The sequence below is a fragment of the Myotis yumanensis genome, unplaced genomic scaffold, assembly GCF_028538775.1.
Source record: "Myotis yumanensis isolate MYYU_CA2020_CCGP unplaced genomic scaffold, mMyoYum1.0.hap1 SCAF_1, whole genome shotgun sequence".
NCBI classification, from domain to species: Eukaryota; Metazoa; Chordata; class Mammalia; order Chiroptera; family Vespertilionidae; genus Myotis; species Myotis yumanensis.
Genome location: NW_027223752.1, coordinates 33,744,534 through 33,772,298, shown reverse-complemented (window position 1 = coordinate 33,772,298; position 27,765 = coordinate 33,744,534). Strand labels below are relative to the sequence as shown.

The 27,765-nt window shown below is 44.0% G+C and overlaps 1 protein-coding gene across 3 annotated transcripts in view; it reads left to right on the top strand.

The window, feature by feature from the left end:
• EXD2 (exonuclease 3'-5' domain containing 2) overlaps positions 1-27,765 on the top strand; it is a 93,075-nt gene that overhangs the window by 14,050 nt on the left and 51,260 nt on the right. For 2 of the 3 annotated variants that reach the window (XM_070417662.1, XM_070417643.1), the window contains exon 1: positions 21,099-21,159. The exons of the other annotated variant lie outside the window; for it this stretch is intronic. The gene's annotated coding sequence lies outside the window, so the exon portion shown is untranslated. Of the gene's footprint in view, positions 1-21,098; positions 21,160-27,765 lie in introns of those variants that run through there. 3 annotated transcript variants of the gene reach the window in all.

The following is a 27,765-nucleotide window of genomic DNA, read 5'->3' as shown; positions in this document are numbered from 1 at the left end:
GAGGGACTGTTTGAATTAACAGTGAAAACTAGGAAAGTGAGATGACCTAGTTTGGATGATGTTGGGGTTGATTGGGAGATTCTCTGGAACCAAACTGCCCTTATTGTTTGGCTTTCTAGAGCAGTGCACAAACTGCTCATAACTGGGGCCGTAGAGAAAGCAGATAACTTAGTTCATTCAGATTTGGGGACTTTCCAGGTAGATGAAGTTAAACAAAGGAACAAAGGAGTTTAGGGTTTTGGCAAAATAACGAAATTATAGACCACTGTACTTTAAATCAGAAGAGAAGATAAGAAAGGAATAGAAAGAAAGCTGATTAGGATCAATGAATAAGTTTCCAAAGAAAGTTGTAGGAGTAGCTAACAGGCAATTTGGGGAGAGAGGAGGTTGTGGTTGAAGAAGACGCTTTAATTAGAGATTCTGAAACAGGCACAATTATAGATGAAGACAGGGCCCAAGGGGTGATGGGAGGAGTGGGCGGCTCAGGTGGAGTCAAGGAGAAGGATGTTGAGGAGATAAAAAAAATTGAGCAGTCCAGCCCTGGCCAGGTAGCTCAGTTGAATAGAGCATAATCCTGGTACACAAAGGTTGTGGGTTCAATCCCAGGTCAGAGCGCATATAAGAATCAACCAATGGCCCAGCTGATGTGGCTTGGTGGTTGAGCGTTGACCTATGAACCAGGAGATCACAGTTTGATTCCTGGTCAGGGCCCATGCCCTGGTTTTGGTTTGGGGCTCTATTTCCACTAGGGGGCGTACAGGAGGCAGCTGATCAGTGATTCTCATCATTGATGTTTCTCCCTATCCCTTCCTCTCTGAAATTAATAAAAATATATTTAAATAAATAAAATGCTCTTTATAAAAAAAAGAATCAACCAATGAATGCATACATAAATAAGTGGAACAACAAATTTATGGTTTCTCTCTCTCAAATCAATAATTCTTTAAAAAAATTTTTTTTTAAAAATATGAGCAGCCCAGACACTAATGTATGGGGTCATCTTTTTGATGGTTGGAATCACTCAGGATAATGGCAGTGCTTGTGCTGGAAAGGAATAACGGGCCAAAGTCTGCTTGACTGAATGGGAAGTTAGAGTGAGGGCAGTAAACAAAAGCAATTAGAAAGGAAGAGTTGGGTAGTGTATGGCATGGACCTCAAAGAAGCTGGCTCTTTGTTTTCTTTTTAAGTACAGGTGAACATACAGGGAATACCAGTGAGAAGTAAAACAACTCCCCCCTTTGTTAAAGGAACATTTTAAAAACAAAAAAAGGTAACATCATAACTCTCAGACCTGATGCACCTCACAACATTCTTCGCCAGGGTAGAAAAGACACCCCTTCCAGCTATGACAGCAAAGTCGCAGGGCTAGCAAAACAATACCACCAAAAACTCTCATACAAATATAAACTGTTTTGAAGATTTTAGTTAACCATTATTATTTTTTAAATGCTTTTATTGATTTTCGAGAGGGAGGAAGGGAAGGGGAGAGAGAGAGAGAAAGAGAGAGAGGAGAGAGACATGTGAGAGAGAAACATTAATTGGCTGCCTCTCATATGCACTCCATACAAGGGAATGAACCCGTAACCTGGGTATGTGCCCTGACCTGGAAACAAACCAGCAACCTTTTGGTATATGGGACGATGCTCAGTTAACTGAACCACACCGGCCAGGGCTAGTTAACCATTATTAATGAGAGAACCAATAAGATGTCCAAAGGTGTATACATATTTATACGTCAGGAAAATTGAAATGAACTTGAAAATGTAGGCAAAACTGGCTTCTTCCCTCAGTGGGGGAAGCAAGTCCCTTGAACTTCCACTGGGCAGAACTTACTTGCATTTCTATAGACAAGAATTATTTTGCATTACTATCAGTTATCTACAGTTTACAGAGTTGTAAAATACCTCAAAAGCAGTAAAAAGCTAGAATCCTGTAATCTGGAAAGGTCTGCTCTAGAGAATGCATAGTTTTCCATTAAAACTACCAGTTATAGCCCTAGCTGGTTTTGCTCAGTGGATAGAGCATCGGCCTGTGGACTGAAGGGTCCCAGGTTCGATTCCAGCCAAGGGCACATGCCTGGGTTGCAGGCTCGATCCCCAGTGGGGGGTGTGCAGGAGGCAGCTGATCAATGATTCTCTCCCATCATTGATGTTTCTATTTCTCTATCCCTCTCCCTTCCTCTCTAAAATCAATAAAAATATATTTAAAAAAAAAAACCTACCAGTTATAGTTTTTCTTATTTCAAATTTCCTTACACTTCTCAGGCCTGACATAGTGGAACCTGAGAGTATGAACAGTACTATTTGAGTGGGCAATGGAAAATGGTGTCTTTAAGGAGAGTCAGAGCCCTGGCCAGGTGGCTCGGTTGGTTGGTAGTGGGTTTGATTCCTGGTCAGGGAACATACCTAGATTTTAGGTTTGATCCCCAGTGGGGGTGTATACAGGAGGCAACTGATGGATATTTCTCTCACATCGATGTTTCTCTCTCTCTTCCTCTCTCTCTTCCTCTTTCTCTCAAATAAATAAACATATCCTGGGGTGAGGATTAAAAAAAAAAGAGAGAGTCAGATTTTAATAAAGTTGGAAATTGGAGAAAAAGCTTGACAATGCAAGGGTTTTTGCAGTTTATGAATCATTAGTTTTATAGGTCACAGTGGAAGAGTTTAGAAGTTAGAGTGAGGCTGGTCTTATTCAAACATGAAACTAATCTTCAATCCCATTCCATTTTATTGAAATTCAGCTAGTTAATTTTTATTGTCCATGATATTAATCAGTTTCACTTGCAAATTAATCAGAAGATGTTGTACTTTTAACAAATATATTTAGAATCTACTGATTCCCTTTTATTTAGGATATACTTAAAAATAGTAGAAAACTATTCCCGAGGTTTTATGTGTGCAAATATGAGCATACTTTTCATATTTAGAAGTGACATACTTCTATACATTTTGGCAAAAATAACACCACCAAATAATTTTTCAAAGCTATTCATTTGCAATAACTTTCAAAAAAGCAGTTTTCTCACTTGTTACACTATTAACTTTATCTTGAAGGAACAGTTTTAGAGCATTGTTTTTTTAGTATCTATAAAGTAGCATACTACTGACAGCCACCTTGTCATCATTGAAAAAGTCAGCAAAATTTGAATGCACTTGTCTTCTTGTAAAAGAAAAGTGCAGGTTATTTATAGGTTCTGACAACTATTTTAATACTCAGACAAGAAACACCAGCAAGTCTGAGTGGAGCCAAATATCTTTTTTATCAATCCTGTTTCATCATAGACCACCACTGTATAAAGATTCTGCTATGTAAAAGTCTTTTTTTTCCCCTACAGAAATGAACACATTGACATCATACCTTAACTACAAAAAATAATATGGGCAAGCACCACTATCAATCCATCTGCACTGTGGAACTCCTGTCTCCCCCAAGATACCAAAATGACTCATAACCAGCTGGCATCCAGACTAAATAAGGACTCCAGTGTCCATCTGTATATTAAGCAGTGGCAAAGCTCAATTTTAGACTTTAAAAAATATAAATAGAAATCTAACATTTTCTTTTAACATCCCAATGGACCATCCATCATGCACACCCTGGATATGCCTGCCCATCCTACTCCACTGTGGGGGCCATTACTTTAGAACAGTGGTTCTCAACCTTCTGGCCCCTTCAATACAGTTCCTCATGTTGTGACCCAACCATAAAATTATTTTTGTTGCTACTTCATAACTGTAATGTTGCTACTGTTATGAATCGTAATGTAAATATCTGATATGCAGGATGGTCTTGGGCGACCCCTGTGAAAGGGTCGTTCGACTGCCAAAGGGGTCGCGACCCACAGGTTGAGAACCACTGCTATAGAGGATGGGGCAGCTTGAGACCATGTCCACTTCATTGCTGAGGAATGTGAGGCCTAGACAGGTGCAGTAAATTGAAACCAGAGAGGCCTTGGTTAGCTAGAGCTTCCTAAAATGGCTCCAGCAGTCATCAGTCTTGTGCAAATTATATAACTCTATGCTTCTGTTTCTACATTTGTGAAATGGAATAATATTGTGAAGTGAAGATAATAACCCCTTAGGGACTGATGTAAGGATTACCATAATATCTTCCTTAAACCCTCATAAATCGAGCACACTCCCCAACCCTTGACCTCTCCATCTGCTTCACAAGGATCATGGAGGCCATCCATCGAGAATTTCCTCGATTTCAGGTCTCCCCGTGGCAAAACTCCTCTTACCTAAGTACAGTGCTTTCACTGTGCTCTGGAACCATCTCATGTTACCTTCTTTTGGACTCTGTTCCATCAGTTACCCCCTCTTTCCCCAAATAATCCACTCCAGTACTACTGGCCTTTCCCCTTAGTTGGAAAGTATGTTCAAGTCTCCAACATTGAAAAGCATTTTTTTAAACTTAGGTAATAAGCTAAAATTCATATTTACACTCTTCTCTCATTTCTGAGAGGAAATAACAGTTTGTTTGGTATTTATAGACCAACCTAATTATTTTTTTAAAAAATTATGCATAGATTTTTGAGAGAGAGAAACATTAATTTGTTATTCCACTTACTTATGCATTCATTAGTTGATTCTTGTATATGTTCTGTGGGGCTTGAACCCACAACTTTGGCTCTAAGTAACTGAGCTACCCAGCCAGGGCTAATTTTGTAATTTTTGCTTCACATGTTTGAAAGCTCTTTTATTAGGTATATACATAGTTATGATTATTATGTCTTCTTTTATTATTATATTTTATTATATTATTACTAGAGGCCCGGTGCACAAAAATTTGTGCACTGGGGGGGGGGGGGGAGGGGATCCCTCAGCCCGGCCTGTGCCCTCTCGCAGTCTGGGACCCCTTGGGAGATAACGACCTTCTGGCTTAGGCCTGCTCCCGGGTGGCAGAGGGCAGGCCCAATCCCTAGGTGCAGCCCCTGGTCGGGCTCAGAGCAGGGCCGATTGGAGAGTTGGGGCGCCACCCCCTGTCATGCACAGAGCAGGGCGGATTGGGAGGTTGCGATGCCACCCCTAGTCACACTCAGGGTAGGGCCGATTGGGGGGTTGGGGCACCGCCCTCTGTCACGCACAGAGCAGGGCCCATCAGGGGGTTGGGGCGCTGTCCCCTGTCACGCACAGAGCAGGGCCCATCAGGGGGGTTGGGGCTCCATACCCTGTCATGCACAGAGCAGGGCCCATCAGGGGGTTGGGGAGCTCCCCCCTGTCACGCACAGAGCAGGGCCAATCAGAGGGTTGAGGAGCTCCCCCCTGTCACTCACAGAGTAGAGCCGATAGGGGAGTTGGGGCACCGCCCCCTGTCACAGAGCAGGGTGGATCAGGGGGTTGGGGCGCCGCCCTCTATCACCCACAGAGCAGGGCCGATCAGGGGGTTGGGGCGCTGCCACTGTCACACTCAGGGCAGGGCCGATAGGGAGGTTATGGCTCTACCCCGTCACACACAGAGCAGGGTCCGTGGGGGGGGGGAGGGTTGGGGCGCCGCACCCTGTCACACACAGAGCCGCAGGGCGATCAGGGGGTTGGGGAGCTCCCCCCTATCAGGCACAGAGCAGGGCTGATCAGGGGGTTGGGGCGCCTTCCCCTGTCACGAACAGAGCAGGGCGGATAGGGAGGTTGTGGCCCCGCCCCCTGTCACACACAGAGCCACAGGGCGATCAGGGGATTTGGTCGCTGCCCCCTGTCATGCTGTCCTGCCGGGAGGCCTCGCGGCTCCGCTGATTCTGGTGCTGGGAGGCATATTACCCTTTTACTATATAGGATAGAGGCCTGGTGCACGGGTGGGGGCCGGCTGGTTTGCCCTGAAGGGTGTCCTGGATCAGGGTGGGGGTCCCCACTGGGGTGCCTGGCCAGCCTGGATGAAAGGATGATGGCTGTTTGCAGCTGGTCACACCCCCTTCAGGGTGGGGGTCCCCACTGGGGTGCCTGGCCAGTCTGGGTGAGGGGCTGAGGGCCGTTTTCAGGCTGGGGGGGTGACTGAAGCTCCCAACCTGTCCTTTTCTTCTTTTTTTTTATTCTGGGCCAGCTTTAGCTCTGAGGCTTGGCTCCAGCTCTGAGGCCTCGGCTGCTGAAAGCAGGTATCTGGTTTGTTTGGGTTTTATAATTGTAACACTGTTGCGGTCCTGCTCACTCCAGCTCTGAGATCCCGGCTGGCTGAAAGCAGGGATCTGCGTTTGTTCTATAATTGAAACAATGTTGCTGTCCTGCTGGCTGAAGCCCGGCTGGCTGAAAGCAGGTTTCTGGGGTTCTGTTTAGCTTCTATATTTGTAACAATGTTTCAAACTGCAAGCTCAGAGGCCGGCAAGGCAGGCTTCCTCCGTCACTGAAGCAAGCAAGCCTCCTGTTCGCTTCAAGCTGCCTGGCTGCCGGCCGCCATCTTGGTTGGCAGTTAATTTGCATATTGCCCTGATTAGCCAATGGGAAGGGTAGCGGAGGTACGGCTAGTTACCATGTTTCTCTATTATTAGATAGGATATTACTAGAGGCCTGGTGCATGAATTTGTGCACCAGTGAGGTTCCTCGGCCTGGCCTGCAGGATTGGGCTGAAACTGGCTCTCTGAGGGGTCCCAGATTGCGAGAGGGCGCAGGCCAGGCTGAGGACCCCACCAGTGCACGATTGGGGCCAGGGAGGGATGCAGGAGGTTGGCCAACCAGGGAGGGACCGCGGGAGGGCTCCAGGGCATGTCCAGCCTGTCTCGCTCAGTCCTGATTGGCCAGACCCCAGCAGCAAGCTAACCTACCGGTTGGAGCATCTGCCCCCTGGTGGTCAGTGCATGTCATAGTGAGCAGTTGAGCAGCCTTAGCATATCATTAGCATATTACGCTTTGATTGGTTGAATGGACAACCGGACATTTAGCATATTAGGCTTTTATTATATAGTACTAGAGGCCCGATGCACGAAATTTGTGCAGGGGGCTCAGCCCTCACAACCCTGGCTTCGTTCTGATGGTTGTTCTGTTCAGTCTAATTAGCATAATAGCTCTTTATTATATAGGATATTTGTTATTATATTGATACTTCTGTTATTATAAAATACCCCTTTTTATCTCCCATAGTATCTGTGTCTTGAAATCTGTTTTATCTGATACTAATATAGCCATTCCACTTTCTTATGCGTTACTGTTGCATATCTTTCTCTATTTACTTTCAAACTATGTGTCTTTATATTTTATTTATTTAAAGTGTGTATTTCATAGGTAGTAAATGCTGCTAAACATCTTACAATGCACAGGACATCTCCTCACCATAAAGAATAATCCAGCCTTGGCTGGTTTGGCTCAGTGGATAGAGTGTCCACCTCGGGACTGAAGAGTCCCGGGTTCAATTCCAGTCAAGGGCATGTGCCTAGGTTGCAGGCTTCTCCCCAGTGGGGGCCATGCAGGAGGCAGCCAATCGATGATTCTCTCTCATCATTGATGTTTCTATATCTTCCTCCCTCTCCCTTTCTCTCTGAAATCAATAAAAGTATATTAAAAATAATAATAATCCAGAGCCAAACATGGTGAGAAACCCTGATCTATAGGTAACAATGAGGGGTTGGGGTAAAACTTGAGGAAAATAGAAATCCTTCAGATGATGTTATTACAGGGCTTTTAAGCAAGGGATGTAGGGGTGATGCTGATGCTTATACTTTCCATTGATACTGGAGGTTTAGGCATTCTAGAATCTTGATTTTGTTGTATGATCCCCATTTCAAGTTTCAGTATCACACCCTTCCCAATCAATGCCCTATATTTTACTAAAGACTTGTAGTAAGGGTATGAAATCAGCTAATGTTGTAATTCTGAAACTGCACAATTTTGTGTTTGATTTTCAGCAAGATTAGTCTGCAGGTACAAAAATAAGGATTTCTTTTAAGGCTACTTTTGAAGCTTTTGTTCTTTGACTGTGACTTGAACTGAATGTTTAATGACTTGAACTTTCTATTTCTTTTTTTAAAATATGTTTTTATTGATTTCAGATAGGGAGAGAGGGATAGAAACATCAATGATGAGAGAGAATAATGGACCAGCTGCCTCTGGCACACCCTCTACTGGGGATTGAGCTAAAAAACCCAGGCATGGCCCTAACTGGGAATCAAACTGTAACCTCCTAGTTCATGGGTCAATGCTCTAACACTGAGTCCCACAGCTGGGCTCCATTTCTCTTTCTTTTTCTTTTTTAAAAAATATATTTTTATTGATTTCAGATGGGAAGGGAGAGGGGAAGGGAGATAGAAACATCAATGATGAGAGAGAATCATTGATGGGTTGCCTCCTGCATGCCCCACACTAGGGATCAAGCCCACAACCCAGCATGTGCCCTGACGGGGAATCGAACCAGAACCTCCTGATTCATAGGTTGATACTCTGCCATGCTGCCCAAGCTCCATTTCTTTCTTATTTTTTTAAAATCCTCATCCAAGGATATTTTTCCATTGATTTTAGAGAGAGAGGGAAAGACAGAGAGAAATATCGATGTGAGAGAGACACATTGATTGATTGTCTCCTCCATGCCCCCTGACCAGGCCCAGGCTGGGGAGGAGCGTGCAACCTAGGTACAGAGCCAAACATAGTGAGAAACCCTGATCTATAGGTAACAATGAGGGGTTGGGGTAAAACTTGAGGAAAATAGATCATACAAGGAGCGTGCAGCCTGCGGCTATTATAGTCACTTACTGTCAAATTGTCAAATGTGGCTCTAGAGCCGTGGTCAGCAAACTGCAGCTCGCGAGCCACATGCGGCTCTTTGGCCCCTTGAGTGTGGCTCTTCCACAAAATACCACGTGCGGGCGCGCATGTACAGTGCTATTGAAACTTCATGGCCCATGCACAGAAGTCAGTATTTTGTGGAAGAGCCACACTCTAGGGGCCAAAGAGCCGCATGTGGCTTGTGAGCCGCAGTTTGTCGACCACTGCTCTAGAGCATTTGCTGAAGGTGTGAAGTTGATTATTTATCATGCCACTATATCCCATTTCCCACTGACAAGTTGTTCAACTTTGAATTTGAGTTTAAGGATATGACCAAATCAACCCACAATCCTCTATCTCAAAGTCTATTTCCTAAAACCACTCTTGGGACCATTTCCTATATTAGGTTTCTATAAAGAAGTGACAACTAACTAGCAGTTATCTTAACTAAGAAAATTAATGTAAAGAGCTATTGGAGACATCACAGGTATTGGAGAATTGAAAAGGAAAGGTGGAACAAAGAAGTAGAAACTGCAAGAAGTAGATGACATAGTAAAGGGTCAAGGTTGGGATTATTGGGACCAAACACTTGTAGGGGCCCCAGAGAGCCGGAACCTAGACCTAGAGGAGAACATGCTGCGGATTTACCACTGGCACCTCAGTAGCTCAGAGGAGGGCCGTATGGTGTCGGGACCCTGACCTCTAAGGAGGGTGGCAGACTAACTGGTACTGGTATCTCTGAGGAATGTGATGAGGCTCCTTCTGGGAATATGTAAAGAAATCCAAAGCTAGAACCAACTGCTGCTGCAGGCAGGAAGAACTGTTGCCTGGGCGACACTGATAGAAACAGGAAGCAAACAAGAAGGAGCAAGTTTCTTCTCCCTTCTTCCTGCTTCTGATCTCCCACTGTTTGCAGAACGTAACAGTCAGCCTGGCAGCGGAAAACTGGGAATTTCAGAGACCCGGCCTCAGCACCACGGGCAGGTTGGAAGCTGAGGAACAACTTCTTTATAACCAGCAGAGTTAGACGAACATTGTTCAGAGTACAGTGGGGCCTTGACTTACGAGTTTAATTCGTTCTGTGACGGAGCTCGTAACTCAAATTACTCGTATGTCAAATCAAAAAGGGAACGAGTGAGACACATGATGCTGGGCTGATGTTGTGGTGTTCACTGTGACGTTCTCTGCACTAACTAGTGGTGGGGTATCTGAAGCTGGCTCGTAACCCGAATTTTAGCTCACAACTCCAAGCAAAAAATCAGCCAAGAGATGGCTCGTATCTCGAAAAACTCGTTAGTCAGGACACTCGTAAGTCAAGGCCCCACTGTACATCCAAAAGGATAAGGGAGAGGCAGGACTCTAGGGCATCTCACAAGTTTCTAGCATCAGTAACTAAATGAAAAACAGAGAAAGAAGTAGAATATATGTAAAGTGGACAGTAGAGAGGAACTTGAGTGGAGCGTGTGAAAAGATCTGTTGGGGTTGATAAATTTAGTTCAAAAACAATAAAAGGCATAAACATCAATGAATTTGAAACAAGGGAAGGTTATGTTTAAAACAATGCATAGCTTTCTATTTCCCGATAATCTTTTGGTCCATTTAGAAATATCTGATACTTTATCCTATACCCTACAATAGGCCTTCTTTCTTGTCTGAAGATAGTAACAAACGTTTGGTATATGCCAGGGGTGGGCAAACTTTTTGACTCGAGGGCCACAATGGGTTCTTAAACTGGACCGGAGGGCCGGAACAAAAGCATGGATGGAGTGTTTGTGTGAACTAATATAAATTCAAAGTAAACATCATTACATAAAAGGTTACGGTCTTTTTTTTTTTAGTTTTATTCATTTCAAACAGGCCGGATCCGTGCCCACGGCTGGTATATGCTCTTAACAAAATTATCTGGAAATTTTTCTTGAATACTTGGCTTCTAGCATTGGTTGTTGATGTGAGAGAGTAAGGCACTAGTCTTGAAAGTAAATAATTTTCACTGAATCCTCATATTTTTAGTATGGCACCCTAATCTTAACCAGACAAGGTACCCTCTACTTTACCCTTTCCAGGGAATCAATCCTAAGCGTTCTTCAAAGGCCCTAGAGTAGCGGTTCTCAACCTGTGGGTCACGACCCCTTTGGGGGTTGAATGACCCTTTCACAGGGGTCGCCTAAGACCATCGGAAAACAAATATATAATTACATATTGTTTTTGTGATTAATCACTATGCTTTACTTATGTTCAATTTGTAACAATGAAAATACATCCTGCATATCAAATATTTACATTACGATTCATAACAGTAGCAACATTACAGTTATGAAGTAGCAACGAAAATATTCTTATGGTTGGGGGTCACCACAACATGAGGAACTATATTTAAAGGGTCGCGGCATTAGGAAGGTTGAGAACCACTGCCCTAGAGGGACAGTTACTTGGGAGCCAGGGGGAAATCTGGTGATTTAACTACTTATGAAATAGACTTTTAATCCATTGACTTCTAAAGGGAGTGGAAGGGTGGGAGGTGGAGAAAGAGAAACTTGGATGTGAGAGAGACACATCAATTGGTTGCCTCCACATGCGCCCCAACCATGGGGTCCTGCAACCCAGGTACTTGCCCTTAACTGGGAATCTAACCTGCAACCATTCTATCTGTGGGCCAAAGCTCTAACCACTTAGAATACTGGCCAAGGCTACCTCTGCTTCTTAAAAAATGTGTGTGTGTGTGTGTGTGTGTGTGTGTATCTGTATCCCTAGCTGGTTTGGCTCATTGGATAGAGCATCAGCCTGCAGACCAAAGGGTCCTGGGTTTGATTCTTGTCAAGGCCATGTAATTTGGTTGCAGGCTCCTCCTCAGCCCGGGGCCCTGGTCGGGGCTCATAGAGGAGTCACCAATCAATGTGTTTCTCTCATATCGATGTTTCTGTCTTTTCCTTTCTCTTTCACTCTCACTAAAAGTCAATGTAAAAATATGCTTGAGTGAGCATTAACAACAACAACAAAAACAAAATTATATATATACTAGTGGCCCGGTGCATGGATTTGTGCACATTTAAAGAAATTAATCAGAAGAAAGATTCATGCAGTAATTACATAACTGCAAAAAATTACATGTCAAAATAGTATATATAATATAGTATTATAGAAATAAAATACAAAATATTTTAATATCGTTATTTGCCCTTTATAATAGAAGTGTCAAAGATGAAAGAAAATTAGTAAAATGTATATGAAAATAATATATAAATTGATTAATAAATAAACAATATTCTGTCAACAACGTCGTTTTCTTTCGGCTTCAGAGGTACGTTGTGCCAATAGTTGGTCTTCAGATACATTCTGGCATCGTGTGTGATTGGTGGCAGTGAGAGCTTTATATTTATCGTGCATACTCGAGTCAACGTTTATTTTTATATTGCCAGTGTGCGTCATATGTACTGGCCAGTTGGTCGGACAGATGGTTGGATGGTCACTTAACCTTTTATACATATATATAGATATATTTTTTATTATTCATTTAAAAGAGGAAGGGAGAGGGAGAAAAAGATAGAAACATCAATGATGAGAGAGAACCATTGATTGGCTGCCTCTTATACGCCTCTCATTGAGAACTGAGCCCACCACCCAGGCTTATGCCCTGACTGGGAATCAAACTGTGACCTCCTGGTTCATAGATCGACACTCAACCCAATCACACCACTCACTGCAGAACCAAAGAAATGCTGATTCCTCAGCCTTCCAACCCCTATTATTAGGTGAACTTGTCCCATTGGAGACATGTGTGTTGCACCCTCATTCTTTTTTTTTTTTTTTAATATATTTTATTGATTTTTTGCAGAGAGGAAGGGAGAGAGATAGAGAGTTAGAAACATTGATGAGAGAGAAACATCAATCAGCTGCCTCCTGCACATCTCCTACTGGGGATTGTGCCTGCAACCCAGGTACATGCCCTTGACCGGAATCGAACCTAGGACCTTTCATTCCACAGGCCGATGCTCTATCCACTGAGCCAAACCGGTTTCGGCGCACCCTCATTCTTCATGAAAGTTTTTCTAAATGAATACAGGCATCGTTCCCAAGAGGTAGTCTCATTCCAGTTCCTTAGGAGAAAAACAGTTCCCTATATCTCTAAACTACCAAAAAAAAGGATACATTTTCCTCACTTGCTAAGTCTTTTATGTTTCCAACTAGCCTGCAAGCTTCTTGAGTGCCTTGCTACATGTTTTTATAATCTTTAGAATGCCTAATAATATTACAAAAGTTTATAGAAGAGATCAGTGGGCAGAAAGTATGAATAGAATTTCAATGGAAGGAAATAGTTTTTCAGAAAGAGCCTAATTAGTGGTTCTTCTAAGCTTTGACCTTTATCTTCAACACACTGAACAAATCCAATAAAGGGTACCATATTAGAAACCTTTCTTGTGTAGCTTCAGCACTGGGTACTCTATTCAACAGGTTTTAGTTGACCTGTGTGGCACTCATTCATTATTAATAGCTTTCATTTCCTGTATCAGGGATTGTTTTCCTGGTAACAAAGATTTGGTTGCAGTGGCTTTAAAAATTTAGTTTAGCCCTAGCCGGTTTGGCTCAGTGGAGAGACCCCTTGAACTGAAGGATCCTGGGTTCAATTCCAGTCAAAGGCAGGTATGTAGGATGCAGGCTAGATCCCTGGCCCTAGTCATGGTGTGTGTGGGAGGCAATCAATGGATGTCTCTCTCTTTCATCCATGCTTCTCTCTGTCTCTCACCCTCCCTGCCACTCTCTCTAAAAATTAATGGAAAAATATCCTCTGATGAGGATTAACAAAAAGATAATTAGTTTATTTTCTCATGTAAAATAAGTCCAGAATTAGGTAGTTCAGTGTTAATATGAAAACGACAGGAGGAATAAAGGATCCAGGCTTTTTTACTTCTCCATTCTATCTTTCTAAGCCTTTGGCTCCATCGTCAAGGTGCCACTGCAGTCAGGCCCTAGTTTAGCATGAAATGAATGGAAAGGCAATGACAAAATGGCAAAACAACAACAAAAACACACAAAAAACCCTGTGGATCCCTGACCGGTTTGGCTCAGTGGAGAGAGCATTGGCCTGCGGACTCAGGGGTCCTGGGTTCGATTCCGGTTAAGGGCATGTACCTTGGTTGTGGGCACATCCTCAGTGGGGAGTGTGCAGGAGGTAGCTGATCGATGTTTCTCTCTCATCGATGTTTCTAACTCCCTATTCCTCTCCATTGCTCTCTGTAAAAAATCAATAAAATATATTAAAAAAACAAACAAACAAACAAACAAAAAATAAACACCCTTGTGGTAGTTGTCTGCACTTTTTTTTGGAACTTTATCATAAGTCCAATGCAAAAAGTTTTGGTTACACCTCATTGGCCAGAACTTAAGTGACACGGTCATACTCATTCCCAATGGAGACAAAATGTTTTTTTAAGTGCAATTTTAAAATGCTCCTGCCTTCTGTTATTGAGCATAAGGGGAGGATGGATATGAGGTAGGCCACTCCCTGCCACAGTTCCTTTTGAATTTTCTGTACATGATTTCCCAATGCTTGTCATGAAGTTGTCCTTAGAATCAGTGAATAAATGCACAATGCATTTATAGATAAATCAAGCAGTTCACAGTATGATCTTTTTTTAAAAAAAAATTAATTGATTTTGTTTCTAGAGCAATTTGAGGTTTACAGAAAATTTTAACAGGAAGTACAGAGAGTTCCCATACACCTCCCTACCACGCTTATACAGTTTCCCTTATTATTAACACAGTGTGATCTTTGTTTTTTTTTTTTTTTTTTTTTTTTTTAAATATATTTTTATTGATTTTTTACAGAGAGGAAGGGAGAGAGATAGATAGTTAGAAACATCGATGGGAGAGAAACATCGACCAGCCGCCTCCTGCACATCTCCCACGGGGGATGTGCCCGCAACCCAGGTACATGCCCTTGACCGGAATCGAACCCGGGACCTTTCAGTCCGCAGGCTGACGCTCTATCCACTGAGCCAAACCGGTTTTGGCTGATCTTTGTTAATATTGATACATTATTATCCACTGAAGTCTACAGTTTATTTTTAAGGTTTTCTCGCTTTGCAGAGTTCTATGGGTTTTGACACATGCATTATGTATCCATTACTACAATATCATACAGAATAGTTTCACTGCCCTAAAAATCCTCCGAAGGAACCCCTGATCTTTTTTTTAAAGAGAAAGACAATTTTTTTGTAAAAGATTTTTTATTGATTTTTTTTTTTTTAAAGAGAGAGAGGGGAAAGAAAAGGGGGAGGGAGGGAGAGAGAGAGAAAGCATTGGTGTGAGAGTGGCTGCCTCCTGCACACCCCCCAACACAGGGATCTAACTGAAACCTGGGCATGTGCCTTGACAGGGATTCGAACTGGCAACCTTTCAGTGCATGGGATGACACCCAACCAACTGAGCCACACTGATCAGGGCCCAATGATCTTTTCACTGTCACCATACTTTTCCCTTTTCCAGAATGTCATATAGTTGGAATCATACAATATACCCTTCTCAGACTGGTTTCTTTCACTTAGCACAGCAGTTCTCAACCCGTGGGTTGAGACCCCTTTAGCGGTCGAACGACCCTTTCACAGGGGTCGCCTAAGACCATCCTGCATATCAGATATTTACATGACGATTCATAACAGTAGCAACATTACAGTTATGAAGTAGCAACAAAAATAATTTTATGGTTGGGTCACAACACGAGGAACTGTATTTAAAGGGCCACAAGGTTGAGAACCACTGACTTAGCAATATGCATTTAAGTTTCCTCCATGTCTTACTGTGGCTTAATAGCTCATTATCTTATGTATAGTAATAAAAGTGTAATATGCTAATTAGACTGGACGATCTTCCGGATGAAGCCTAGGTGGCAGGGGCTAAGGCAGCAGCCGCACAGGGGCGAGTCCCTTGCACGGATTTCGTGAGTTGGGCCTCTAGCCACTGAATAATATTCCATTGTATGGATGTACCAAAGTTTGATTATCCATTCATCTATTGAAGGACATCTTGGTTACTTTCAATTTATAACTGAAGCTGCTTTAAACATTTGTGTGTAGGTTTTTGTTTTCAACTCATTTGAATGAATATCTAGGAGCATGATTGCTGGGTTGTATGGTGAAACTATATTTAACTTTGTATGAAACTGACAAAATATCTTCAGAAGTGACTACCATTTTGCATTCCCACAAGCAATGAATGAGTGTTCCTGTTGCTCCATATCCTTAGCATTTGGTGTTGTCAGTGTTTAGATTTTCACTATTTTTTAAAAATATATATATTTTATTGATTTTTTGCAAAGAGAAAGGGAGAGGGATAGAGAGTCAGAAACATCGATGAGAGAGAAACATCAATCAGCTGCCTCCTGCACACCTCCTACTGGGGATGTGCCTGAAACCAAGGTACATGCCCTTGACCGGAATTGAGCCTGGGACCTTTCAGTCCGCAGGCCAACGCTGTATCCACTGAGCCAAACCGGTTAGGGCAGATTTTCACTATTCTAACAGGATTTAGTTTAGTGAAATTCTGATCTCATTGTTGTTTTAATTTGCAATTCCCTAATAACATGTAATGTTGAACATCTTTCCATGTGCTTATTTGGATATCACATATCTTTTTTGGTGAAGTGTCTATTCAGGTCTCTCATTCATTTTTAATTGGGTCGTTGAGTTTCCAAAAGTTCTTTGTATAGTCTGGATAACAAATCTTTATTAAATGTGTGTTTTTCAGATATTTGCTCTCAATCTGTGGCTTGTCTTTTCATTCTCTTCTATAATCAATATTTTTAGCATAAAGTGGCTCATATTTTTTTGTTTGTTAAATCTCTGCTGTATTTTGTGATGTCCCCCCTTTTAAAGTGGCTTTTTTTTTTACTGTTTTTATTGATTTTGAGAGAGAGAGGAAGGAAGAGGAATAGAGAGAAACATTGATGAGAAAGGAACATCATTGATTGCCTTCCTCCTACATGCACCCCGATTGGGGATCGAGCCGGAAACCTGGGCATGTGACCTAACCAGAAATCAAACCAGTGAGCTCTTGGTTCCTGTGTCAACGCTCAATCACTGAGCTACACCAGCCGGGCTGTCCCACCCTTTAAAAAAAGGGTTTTTTTTTACTGATTTGAGAGAGAGAAGGAGGAAGGGAGAGGGAGAGAAAGAAAACCCAAGGAGAGAGATCAGCTGCCTCCTTCAAGCCTCTACTGGAGACTGGAGATTAAACCAGAAACCTGGGCATGTTCCCTGACTGGGAATTGAACCAGTGACCTCTCCGTGCATGGGATGATCCCCAACTGAGTCACACGAGCCAGGACATTATTTAGTCCTAATATTATTTATTTGCTCCTATTATCTTTTATCTGGCTCCATCTCACAGGACTTTATTTTATCTTTGCAAAGATCTAACCTTAGTTTTTTTGGCTACTTATATCTATTTCTATTTTAATTTATTCCCTGATCTTTATATTCTTCCTTCTACAGAATTTTGGATTTATGTTTTTTTTTTTCTAATGTATTAAGCCAATCACTTATATAATTAATTTTGAGTCTTATTTTCTAGTGTAAAATCATAGATTATTAATTTACCTATACCTATAAATCTCATATTTTTAGTATTTTTATTACCTCTCAAATCTAATATTATACATTTCCATTGAGATTTCTTCTTTGATCTTTCAGTTGTTTTTTAAAATCTCCAAATATATGGAGTTCTAAAAATAATAACTTTATTATCGATTTCTAACTTAATTGTAATATGGTTAGAGAAAGATCTGTATGATAGCATTTCCCCCCCAATTTGTAGGAAGTTGCACAATGGCCTAAATAAAAATTAATTTTCTTAAATCTTCCTGGTATGTTTGAAAAATAGCTGTGATCTCAAAATGCTGGGTGGAGATCTATATATGTTCCTTCGAAAATGTTAATAGCCCTACCTGGTTTGGCTCAGTGGATAGAGTGTTGGCCTGTGGACTGAAGGGTCCCGGGTTTGATTCTGGTCAAGAGCATGTACCTTGGTTGCAACTCAATTCCCAGTAAGGGGCGTGATGTTTCTCTCTCATCGAAGTTTTTAACTCTCTATTCTTCTCCCTTCTTCTCTGTAAAATCAATAAAATGTATTAAAATAAATAAATAATTTTAAAAAAAGAAAATGTTAATAGTATTGAAGGCATTCCTGCAATGACTGATAATTCTTGGATATCTTCATATTTAAGGGTGCTATACACTGAATGTTTTATGTCCTCTCAAAACTCATATGTTGTAAACTAACTCCAATATAATGGTATCATAAGGCAGGGGCTTTGGGAGGTGATTAAGTCATGAGGGTGGAGCCCTTATGAATGGGATTAGCGCCTTATAAAAGAGGCCCATCAGAGTTCATGACTCTTTTGGCCAAGTGAGGACACAATGAAAAAGACAGATGTCTATAAACCAGGAGGCAGCCACTTACCAGGCAATAAACCTGTTGGCTCCTTGATCATGGACTTCCTAGCCTCCAGAACTGTAAGAAATAAACTTCTGTTTATAAGCCAACTTCTGTTGTTTATAAGCCACTTAGTCAATGGTGTTTTGTTATAAAAACCTAAATGGACTAAGAGTGAAGTATTAAAAAGCTGATTGGAAATTCTTTATGCACAGATGAGCCTTGTTGACTGGGTTTTCAATGTAGGATGATTGCTTATGGACCCAGACAGTTCATTATGGGATCCCTCACACGTCAATATTCTGCCATTCGAATCTATCTTCTACAATTATATTGGCATTTGTTTGCTGCTATTATCTTCTCTCATGATCTTTTTTTCCATTGGTTTTATAAACTTGACACTCCTTTAATTTCATTAAACACTTGTTTTAGTATTTTAAAAAAATCCCCACACAAGAATATGTTTTTACTGATTTACAACAGGGGTTTGGAATGTCTGGCCTGCAGGCTGTATAAGGCCCATGAAATCATTTGGTCTGGCCCTGCCAAGGCATTAAGGGTGAGTTAATTAAATGTTTGACCAAATACAGCAGGCTAATTTTTAAATAGATATTTTTGTATGGCACGCAAATCTATATATATAAAAGCCTAATGTGCAAATTGTCCCTGTGGGAGTTCGACCGGAAGACCAATCACTTCCTATGACGTGTGCTGACCACCAGGGGGCGGCATAGAATGAAGGAAGGCCCCGGCCAGCAGCTGGATGGCCCTGATCAGCCCTGATCACCAGCCAGACCTAGGTACTCTACCCGTGCATGAATTTCATGCACCGGGCCTCTAGTGATGTTATAAATATCCAAATGGCCCTTGGCAGAAAGAAGGTTCCCCACACCTGATTTAGAGAGAGAAAGAGAGAGGGAGAGGGAGAGGGAGAGGGAGAGAAACAGAATCATCAACATGAGTGAGAAACATCAGGGATCGGGGCTGCAACCTAGTTATGTGCCCTGACTGGGGATAAAACCTTACAACTTTTTGGTGTATGGGATGACTCTCCAACTGAGTCACCACGCCAGGGCATTAACATTTTAAAAAATATATATATTTTATTGATTTTTTACAGAGAGGAAGGGAGAGGGATAGAGAGTTAGAAACATCGATGAGAGAGAAACATCAATCAGCTGCCTCCGGCACACTTCCTACTGGGGATGTGCCCGCAACCAAGGTACATGCCCTTGACTGGAATCGAACCTGGGACCCTTGAGTCCGCAGGCTGACACTCTATCCACTGAGCCAAACTGGTTAGGGCAACATTTTAAAAAAAAATATTTTATTGATTTTTTACAGAGAGAAAGGGAGAGAGACAGAGAGGTAGAAACATCGATCAGCTGCCTCCCGCACATCTCCTACTGGGGATGTGCCCACAACCCAGGTACAAGCCCTTGACCGGAATCGAACCCGGGACCCTTCAGTCCGCAGGCCGACGCTCTATCCACTGAGCCAAACCGGTTTCGGCAGGGCAACATTTTTTTATTGAAGTATATATCCATTCAGAAAAGTGACCACAAATATGCCTCCTGAAATACATGTAAACCAGCATTCAGACTAAGTAATAGAACACTGCCAGCACTTCATGAACCTCCCATGTTCTCCTCCAGTCATTGCTCCACCAAGGCTAATGACCACTTTGACTTCTAACAGCAGGGCTATTTGGGTGTTTCCAGTTTAGGATTAGTACAAAGTATGGGTGTGACCTTTTTTATACATGTTCTTTTACTGAACATATGGACACTTTTCTGTTGAGTACATACCTAGGAGTGAAATTGGGGACAAGGACTTGCATTTATTCAGCTTTAGCTGACACTGCCAAATATTTCAACAAAGGGATTGTGCCAATTTATGTTTCCTTCAGCAGCATATTACAGTTCCAGTTGCCCCACAAGCTTGCCAATACTTGATCTATACTGTGATTTTTGTTGTTTTGTTTTTTTCATTTTAGGCTTTCTGGTGAGTATGTAATGGTGTCTCATTGTTGTTTTAATTATTTGCATTTACTCTTTAAAACGAGGGTGTTAATCCCCTACATCTGCCAGAAATTTCCCCTTTATGGTTACGTATCTAATGGAACTTAGAGCCTTCTTCCTGTGCTGGAGGGGATGGACCGCAGCGGCCGAGGGCAACAAGCTTTGCACTCAGACGCACTGAGGTTTGATGCCCAGCTCCAATGCTCCCTTGTTGCCTTGAGAAATTTACTTAACCTTCTTAATTTTATGCAAAATGGTACTAAAACAGTACTGCTTTACTAGGTTATTATGAAGATTATGTGAGATAAAATATGCAAAGTTCCTAGCACGCTGTGATTACATACACAACCTACGGCAGCTATTAGTATACTTTATATTGTTTATGCACACCTCATTTCTCCTTCTGATTTACATATTCTCTGACACAGCACACACCAGCTGCAGCACATACTTTATTGCTGATAAAGACTGGTTGAGTGAACTATTTTCAATATAAACGGAAGGTATTGTGGTTGTTATAAAAGTAGGCATAAATTATTATAATGGCTATAGTACAAAATACACTGCTAATGAGTAATACATTATTTCAACAAGTGTCCCTCCTATTTACCTTCATTATTTAACAGTTAAGTAAATTAATGCAGCAGAAAAACACTCCTGGAGCTAATTAGTAATGATAATTAGATGTTTCCCTATGGCATTTGTGAGGGTTCCAGAAAAAAAATTTCACCCTGGAAACAAAAAGAAAACACCATGTTTCTCAAGAGTCGTTATAAGCTTTTCGAATTGTAACCGACCATTTGTTCCCCAGTGAAGAAACTGGTAGGGCAACCGCTGCCCCAGCAGCTTCCGTACAAGATGGCGCCGCCCACTTGCTCACCCCGGCGGGGATGACGTCCCCCCGAGCCCGTCGCAGGACCGGAAGTGGTTTCGGCCCTAGTGGATCCGGGTGGGTGCCCGCAGGTGGCCGCGGAGGTTCCAGCTCCTCAGCGTGAGGCGCTGCAGGTGTGCGGGTGGGATCCGGGCCACAGGTAAGTGTGGGTCCGCGGCCCGCGAGGCCCTTCACCCGGCCTGTGCGAGGGGCGGAGGGGGTTTCCAGCGCGGATGGAGGAGAGGGGTCGTGGAGCTGATGATGTCACCGTGTGTGGGGGCGACTACTTGCGGGGACCCTGCCGTCCCAGAGCGACTTGGCCCTGCCCCTCTCCCCGCCCCACGGCGCGGCTTCCTCGCACCAAGCGCACGGGCCTCCCACGCCCTCGCAGGGAACCCCCCCTCGTATGCCCTTCTCTCTTCAGAAGCACCCACCACATCTTCATGGCTCTTGACCAGTGAAAAGGAAGCGCCATCTGCAGCACCTGGCAACTCCTCGGCGCTGCGTGTTCCGCGCGTCCAGTCGCAGTTCCCTCGCGCGATTCGTGGGGACCTGCCCCCGCCCCCCGCGGTCACCACCCCTTTCCTCCCAGGCCACGCCCGCCGCTTCGGGCCTGGCTGGGGAGCCACCTGTTTGTTTTTTTCGCATCCCTGGGATAGATCGTTAATGAGCATTTGTTACAAAATCGATACCTGGTCTTTAAGACGTAAACAAACTCACACCTTTATAAGCTTTTGACGTACCATGGGACACAGACGAACTCTCTTATTAAACACCATATTAATTATATCGCCTGTTTTAGTTGTAAGGACGGAAGGAACGGCACCGAAAGGTTTTGTTCATTATCAGAATTGCGGGAGAAAGGAGGTTTAATATGGAGGAGGAAGGATTAATTTTGGGCAAGTTGACCTTGTTTTAATAATGTCCTTTTGTGAAAAATTGATTTTAGAGAAAGAGAGGAACACAGATTTGTTGGTCCACTAATTTATGCGTTCACCGGTTGACTCTTGTAGGGTTCCCTGACCAGGGATGGAAAAGGCAGCCTGAGCGAGCAATGCTGTAACCACTGAGCGACCCAGCCAGGGCAATAATGCATTTACTCTTCCATATTTATTTTAGTTGTAGTCCGTGCATACAGTCTTGTGAAACACTGATGCAATTTTAAAAACAGGATAGATGCTCTTTGACCTGTGTCTTTCCATTTCCATTTTTTTCTTCTTTAGTCGCTTTCCCAAAAGGAAGAACTGTTTGGGGTGTGCTTTTCTATTTCTTTTTCTTTATATATATGGACAGGTGTTTGCACATATAAAATATATTTGTGTTAAACTTTCACAAATGTATATTTTATGATGTTTTGTACTTACTCAGCAACTTGACTTTTTGTGCTTAAAAATTGGTCTTAGAACTTGTTCTTTGTCATTATGTAGAGATCTACCTTATTCTTTCAACTTTGTAAATTCCCTAGTATGTGAAGATTCCGTAGTATGTGAGATTCCATACATTGCTTACAGTTTTTCACTGTTAAGACACAGTGTTGCATAGAAAATCCTCCATGTGTTTGTGTGCTCATATGACCATGTCTCAAGTAGTTACTAGTGAGATTATATTGTTGTTTTTAATATTTTTAAATTGATGTTTAGAGAGAAAGGAAAGGAGAAAGAGAGACATCGATGTCAGATTGAAACATGGATTGGCTGCTTCTTGCACATTCCTTACCAGGGATTGAGCCACACCCTGGGCATGTGCCTGACTGGGAAGTGAACCACCAAAGTTTTGGAATGACACCTAACCGAGCCACACTGCCAGGGCGTGAAATTACGTCTTCATGATTGTTGGTTAGGTGTATTTCCTCTTTAAGAAATGTCTCATTTCTATTGGGTTGTCTTTTAAAAAAAGATTATTGATTTTTTACAGAGAGGAAGGGAGAAAGAGAAGGATAGAGAGGTAGAAACATCGATGAGAGAGAAACATCGATTCAGCTGCCTCCTGCACACTCCCCACTGGGAATGTGCCCACAACCAAGGTACATGCCCTTGACGGGAATCGAACCTGGGACCCTTGAGTCCACAGGCTGACGCTATATCCACTGAGCCAAACCGGTCAGGGCATGGGTTGTCTTTTTATATGCATACTAGGGGCCTGGTGCAGGAAGATTCGTGCACTGGGGGGAGTGGGGAGGGGTGGAGGAGGGGTCCCTCAGCCCGACCTGCACCCTTTCCAATCTGGGAGCCCTCAGGGGAGCCCTCTCCAATCCGGGAGTTTCTGTCTGACTTTGCAATCATATGAGCGAATTGACTGAGACCCCCAAACCAGTTTGGTTTGTTGCTCACAGAATAATAGAGGCTTTTTTTTTTCTTTGCTCAATTGGTGGAGATTTCCTGGAAGTTTTAGGATATCTTCCCTTTAATTTTTCCTAGGCACTCTGATTTTACTTATGTCTCTCACCTTTGCTTTCCCTCCATCCCCCACCCCAACAGTAACTTGCTCCAGGCTCACTTTGCTCTAGTGCAGTGGTTCTCAACCTGTGGGTCTCGACCCCTTTGGGGTCAAATGACCCTTTCACAGGGGTCGCCTAAGACCATCGGAAAACACATATATAATTACATATTGTTTTCCTGATTAATCACTATGCTTTAATTATGTTCAATTTGTAGCAATGAAAATACATCCTGCATATCAGATATTTACATTACAATTCATAACAGTAGCAACATTACAGTTATGAAGTAGCAACAAAAATAATTTTATGGTTGGGGGTCACCACAACGTGAGGAACTGTATTAAAGGGTCGTGGCATTAGGAAGGTTGAGAATCACTGCTCTAGTGTCTAGGACAGTGGTTCTCAACCTTCTGGCCCTTTAAATACAGTTCCCCATGTTGTGACCCAACCATAAAATTATTTTTGTTGCTACTTCATAACTGTAATGTTGCTACTGTTATGAGTTGTAATGTAAATATCTGATATGCAGGATGGTCTTAGGCGACCCCTATGAAAGGGTCGTTCGACCACCAAAGGAGTCGCGACCCACAGGTTGAGAACCGCTGGTCTAGGAGCTCCGTCTGCCACCAGAACTACGATTCCCAGCATTCCTGGTGCTCCCTGCGCTCTGGGCTTCTGCTTCCGGTCCTGGAGCTGCCACCAAAACTACTATTCCCAGAATTCCTGGTGCTCCCCACGCTCTGGGTTTTCCCTGACTGAGGGAGCCACGTCCCCCCAAGTTGCCAGCTCTCCCACTCTGCTCTGTGTATGCAAATTACCTGCCATATATGTTGGGTTAATTTGCATACACACTTCTCATTGGCTGGTGGGCGTGGGTTGGACGTAGTGGAGGGATAGTTAATTTATATGTTTCTTTTTATTATATAGGACTAGAGGCCCGGTGCACAAAAATTTGTGCACTGGCGGGGGGGGGGGGGCGGGTGTCACTCAGCCCCACTTGTGCCCTCTCACAGTCTGGGACCCCTCGGGGGATAACGACCTGCTGGCTTAGGCCCGCTTCTGTGTGGCAGAGGGCAGGCCCAATCTCTAGGTGCCTGCCCCGCAGCCCCTGGTTGGGCTCAGAGCAGGGCCGATTGGGGAGTTGGGGCACCGCCCCCTGTCATGCACAGAGCAGGGTGGATTGAGAGGTTGTGATGCCACCCCCAGTCACGCTCAGGGTAGGGCCGATTGGGGGGTTGAGGCACCGCCCCCTGTCACACTCAAGGCAGGGCTGATGGGGAGGTTGTGGCGCTACCCCGTCACGCACAGAGCAGGACGGATCAGGTGGTTGGGGCGCCTTTCCCTGTCACACACAGAGCAGGGCAGATTGGGAGGTTGTGGCACCACCCCCGTCACACACAGAGCCAGCCGATCAGGGGGTTGGGGCGCTGCCCCCTGTCAGGAACAGAGCAGGGCCGATGGGGGGGGGGGGTGGGTTTGGGCGCTGCCTCCTGTCACTCACAGAGCAGGACCAATCAGAGGGTTGGGGCGCTGCCCCCTGTCACACACAGAGCAGGGCCCATGGGGGGTTGGGGCGCTGCACCCTGTCACACACAGAGCAGGGCCGATCAGGGGGTTGGGGAGCTCCCCCCTGTCACGCACAGAGTAGGGCCGATAAGGGGGTTGGGGTGCCGCCCCCTGTCACCCACAGAGCAGGGCCGATCTGGGGGTTGCGGCGCCGCCCCCGTCATGCTGCTCCAGGGGTTGGGAGGCCTCGCGGCTCCACTGAACCCGGGGCCGGGAGGCCTCGCGGCTCCGCTGACCCCGGGACCCTGAGGCCTCGAAGCTCCGCTGATCCTGGAGCTGGGAGGTCTCGAGGCTCTGCTGATTCCGGGGCCGGGAGGCCTCTCTGCTCCGCTGATTCCGGGGCCGGGAGGCCTCGTGGCTCCGCTGATCCCGGGCCGGGACGCCTCTCGGCTCCGATGATCCCAGGGCCGGGAGGCCTTGCGGCTCCGCTGATCCTGGGGCCAGGAGGCCTCTCTGTTCCGCTGATCCCCTGTCCGGGACGCCTCTCAGCTCCGCTGATCCCAGGGCCCGAAGGTCTCGCGGCTCCGCTGATCCCGGGGCCGGGAGGCCTCGAAGCTCCGCTGTTCCCCGGGTGGTGAGGCCTCACTGCTCTGCGGCTTCGGGGCTGTTTGGCTTTGCTCCACCGCTTGGAGCCTGCATATGCAAATTAACCGCCATCTTTGTTGGCGGTTAATTTGCATAGTGTCCTGATTAGCCCATGGGAAGCGTAGCGGAGGTACGGTTAATTACCCTTTTTGTCTTTTATTAGGTAGGATATATCAATCTTTTACATGTGTATTTTGTATTTTCTGGCTATCATTCCCTATCCGTGGTCAGCAAACTGCGGCTCGCGAGCCACATGCGGCTCTTTAGCCCCTTGAGTGTGGCTCTTCCTAAGCCTTAGGAGTACCCTAATTAAGTTAATAACAATGTACCTACCTATATAGTTTAAGTTTAAAAAATTTGGCTCTCAAAAGAAATTTCAATCGTTGTACTGTTGATATTTGGCTCTGTTGACTAATGAGTTTGCCAACCACTGGTATAGCCTATTACATACCTATGCTATATGGTAGAGCCTACTACTCGTAGATTACAAACCTGTACAGTATGTTACTATACAAAACAACACTAGATTAAATCAAGCACAAGACGAAATGATGGCCATTGAGAGACACAGTAAACACGAGATGTATAAGGCTGCTACTGGCATAATGGCACACTGTTTTATAGCAAACTTTTTTTAATAAGTAGAAAGAGTACAGTCTAAAATAGCAACAAAACGTATTATGTAGTAAATACAAAAACCAGTAGCATAGTCCTTTGTTATCAAGTATTATGTACTGTACGTGATTGTATGTGCTGTACTTTTCTACAACTGGCAGTGCAGCAGGTTTGTTTACACCAGTGTCACCACAACACGTGAGCCATGCATTGTGCTATGACATTATGACAGCAACAATGTCACTAGACCAGTGGTCAGCAAACTGCGGCTTGCGAGCCACATGCGGCTCTTTGGCCCCTTGAGTGTGGCTCTTCCACAAAATACCGACTTCTGTGCATGGGCCACGACGTTTCAATTGCACTGTATGTGCGCGCCCGCACGTGGTATTTTGTGGAAGAGCCACACTCAAGGGGCCAAAGAGCCACATGTGGCTCGCGAGCCACAGTTTGCTGACCACTGCACTAGACAATAGGAATTTTAAATTATAATTTTACTAGAGGCCCGGTGCACGAAATTCGTGTGGGGGTTGGGGGAAGGTCCCTCAGCCCGGCCTGTACCCTCTCCAATCTGGGACCTCTCGGGGGATGTCCCTCTCGCAATCCGGGACCACTGGCTCCTAATCGCTTACCTGCCTGCCTGCCTCATCACCCCTAACTGCCTCTGCTTGCCGACCTGATCGCCCCCTAACTGCCCCCCTGCCAGCCTGATCACCCCTAACTGCCTCTACCTCGGCCCCCACCACCTTGGCTTTGCCCGGAAGGATGTCCAGTCTAATTAGCATATTACGCTTTTATTAGTATAGGTGGGACCACCATTATATGTACAGTTCATCATTGACCAAAATGTTGTTATGCAGTAGGTGACTATTTAACAGGGTGTCTGTGTCCATTTTCTTTCACTTGGCTTGCTTTACTTATGTATATTCTCCTGTCTTGACCCTGTGGACATTTCAATTTGCAACCTCCTCCTGAGCATCTTGGAACTCTCTCAAGGTTCTGTCCTATTCCTTTTGGCGGCCCCTTGTTCCTTTGTACTGCCCTAGCTTACCCTCAATATCTGAATCTGTTTCTATGGAGAACTACTGAGATTTCTGGTGCAAGAAGATCCATGTTTTCTCAAGCCCGTTTGCTTCATCCTCCCACTACCTACACCTTGCAGAAAAGTAAAAAAATCTCCCCACCAACTTGCTAATGATTAGATTTTTATTGAAGCAGAAATTTCCACTCAATTCTTATTAGAGATTGAAGGTTTAAAGTGCAAACACCTTGAAGAAGGTCCATTAGCAAAAATTTATTCACTAACATATCAGTAAGTGAAAGCCAAAGTATAGCTTAATTCTGTTTTATTTTTTATTATTTTTTAAAATATGTTTTTATTGATTTCAGAGAGGAAGAGAGAGATAGAAACATCAATGATGAGAAAGAATCATTGATCAGAAGCCTCCTGCACGACCCATACTGGGAATTGAGCCTGCAACCCAGGCTTGTGCCCTGACCGGGAATCAACCACTGAGCCATGCTGGCTGGGCTAGCTTATTCTGTTTTAATTGATATGATTTT